Raw genomic sequence first — 3188 nt, forward strand, 5'->3', positions numbered from 1 at the left:
AGTATATATAATTGTATTCATGGAGGGGGAGTTCAAGAAATTCGATTAGCACAACACCAATTCTAAACGAGAAACCCGTTCATCAATGGCATAAAATGTCTCTCCAACTCCAAAGGTAGCCGGTCCGGTTTCGTTGAGTTCTTTGCAGAAAATGTGATCATGCTGACCCTAGAGAGAAAGAAAGGTGTCTGAGGGAAGATATAGATGGAAGAACCCTTGCTACTTATAAGAGGTTAAGGAGGTTGACTAGGGTCAGACTAACAGCAAAAGAAGAGTACATGGTGCAAGAAAAGGAGATAAATGCAGGGAAAGGGTGGTCTCACATCCAAATGCCAACAGATAGCTAGCCATGCCACACCAAAATCGCTCTCTTATCTTTTTAATCTTTTCTTTTCAGGAGACTGAAAGATACCTACCTGCCCTCCACTTGCAAACTCCTCTTCCCACGAGGCTCTTCCTCTCTCTATCTCTTCTCTCCTGCTGCTTCCTTATCCCTCAGGGCAGAAGAGAGGAACTTTGACGTCCTTGTCATTATCGTTTTAAATGGAGCTTGTTGCCTAGATGAACTCCTTCAGAAGAAGTTGGACGTATAGGGCGGTTCTCATTGGCAGCCCCTTGGTGGAGGAAGACTACTAGGCTTCATCCCAGTCCTTTGTTGAAGCTTCTGGCTTCCACTGGAAACGGTTGCCACTCTGACAAGTTCTGGTACCAAGTATGGTGATACATCTAACTACTTAATCACGAGTAGAAAGAGAAGCGAAGCTCAAGTGACACTGTTTCAACAAATTAATGATACATACATGATAAGTAGTTGTCCTCTTATTGAAAGGAGAATTTTATTAATAGATGGGGGGACGTTGATGTTATTGTTGTGGTTCTAAAAATTATAAGAAACGGTGGAGAAATGACGAGTTTGGAAGGGAGAGTGGAATGAGCTGTTCTGATCAGTGTCTGAGGAGTGGGGGCGAAGACAACGATGCAGCTTTAGTCCTTGGCTTCCAAGGCTTGCTTGAAAGCAACTAAAATCCCCATAGCACAGGTAAATGGATTTCCTTTTTTTAAGCTTCCTACTTCGTATCCTACATTCCTCCTTTTGCATCTTTATAATTCAAATGTTTCAAGAGGGGTGTTGGGAGTATCAACACATGCCAGATCAAGAAGATATGAACATCGAAAAAGAAACCAAAACCAGCAAAAATTACCAGATATGAAGAAGAATTGCAGATCGGAAGCGGAAGTAAACGGGAGAACATACTCATCTTTCTCTTTTTTCCTCCGCCTGTGCTTCTGGGACTGCGCAATCGGGAAATTTTGTGTGAAACTGAAACCACTGAGAAAACATAAATTTGTACAAGTTTCTTCATTCGACACCAAGATCAGTTGCTCTAGAGAAGATTGTAACAAAAAGCATCAACGAAAAAGATTAGATATATATGGTTGGGTGGCGTGGGCGGGGCATGAGTTCCGCTTAACCAGAACGATACTCAGCTTGAAATCCTGCAAGAATTTCTAGCACAACATGCGAAAAAGAAGAAAATAGTAGTAGAGCTCTCTAACTTAGTGAGTTCAATAAGGTGGCCGGCCTGCACCGGCGGTCCAACTGTAAGGCTCTGATGGCAACTGGACGTTATTGAGAAGATTCGGCGCAAGAGCATGGAAGAGGTTTGGCTCCTGTAGAAGCTGCTGCTGCTCCTGGCCAACCAATCCATGGGACTCCACAAGCCTTTGGGGTGGTGCAGACTCTTCTTCCTCTAGAGGAGCCTCTCATAGGCAGCATTCGAAAACGATGCTGCCATGATAACAACATGTCCTGATGCCGTTAGTGGCCCAACGACGCTCCCTCCGACGACGACTTGTCCTTGCCCACCAGCTAAGTATATCGTTAGCCCGGTCGCCGCAGGTGGGGCGGGCGGCGGCACGAAGGATCCTGACAGGGAGAGGATCTCAAAACGGCCATGGAGGGTGAGGATGGCTCCCTGAGAGCCTGGCTGCTGGAGAGTGACGTTGGTGACGGTGCCAGTGCCGCTAAGTATGCACACACCCCGCTGCCGGAGGCGTGCGAAGTTGGCCACACTCTCGACTATGTCGCCGCCATCGGCAACCTCCATGACGTGGGTTCTGAGGGCGTTGGTGCTTTCCTGGTTGATGATGATCGGGGGCTTGGCCTTGTTCTTGGACCCCGAAGGCCGGCCCCTGGGCCGGCGTGCGGCATCGCCATCCGCACCGGCTAAGTTTACCGGCAAGGATTCTTTGCCATCACCGTTGCTGCTGCTGCTTCCGTTGTTATTGATATTGCTGTTATCATCGTAGTCGCGCTTCTGGCCTCGATTGAGTCCGCCTTGGTCCTCCTCGGATTTAAGCTGCTGCAACCGCTGGTGGAAGTTGTGATGGAAGTCTCTGGTGTGGAATGGAGGTGGGAGATGATGGCCATGTGTTGATGATGCCGTTACTGGATCCATCTTCCCCAGATTTTTTTTTTTTTTTGCCCCCTTTCTTTTTCTAATTCGTTGTACAAGTAGGATGAGACCGAGGAGATGGAACAGTGGAAAGGAAGAAAAGGAGGACTAAAGAAAGAAGAGGAGAAGGTGGAAGAAGATAATAAGAGGAGATGAGAATTCAATGAATTAAAGACCAAAAGGATAGAAGGGAAAAGAAAGACGGCTCTCTGCCCCTCCTTTTTCTCTTCTTTCTCTTTCAGAATAATCCAACACTACGCCAAGAACCAAGATAACGAGAGGAGATGAGAATTCAATTAAATAACACCAAAAGGAGGAGAAGGGGAAAGAAAGACGGCTCTCTGCCCCAATTTTTCTCTTTTTTTTTCTCTTACAGAATAACCTAACACAACTCCAAGAACCACCACCACCCCTGCTACCCCTCATCAGAAAAGAGACCAACTTGGAGGTGCATCTCGCCTGTCATCCACCAACTTTCCCGCGGACTGTGGAATCTACTCATTTGATCCCTTCTCCAAAGCCAACACCCCAATAGTTGAAATCCTTTGCTTCTAGCTATTGACTGTATTTTCATCTCAGCCCCATATCATGCTACATATCAAGAATACATGATTCTAGAAATTTTAAATTTTGAATATAAAATTTTAAATTCTGAATTTTGAATTCTAAATTTTGAATTTTGCATTCTAAATTTTGAATTTTGAATAGCATAAATTTAGAATTGATCTTAAG

At 45.4% G+C, this 3188-nt stretch overlaps 1 pseudogene; it reads right to left on the reverse strand.

Moving 5' to 3' along the window:
• Nucleotides 1-1404: 1404 nt before the first annotated feature.
• LOC120109721 lies at nt 1405-2987 on the reverse strand (annotated as a pseudogene).
• Between the last annotated feature and the right edge of the window lie 201 nt (nt 2988-3188).

The sequence above is a fragment of the Phoenix dactylifera genome, unplaced genomic scaffold (assembly GCF_009389715.1).
Source record: "Phoenix dactylifera cultivar Barhee BC4 unplaced genomic scaffold, palm_55x_up_171113_PBpolish2nd_filt_p 002611F, whole genome shotgun sequence".
In the NCBI taxonomy this organism is placed as follows: domain Eukaryota; kingdom Viridiplantae; phylum Streptophyta; class Magnoliopsida; order Arecales; family Arecaceae; genus Phoenix; species Phoenix dactylifera.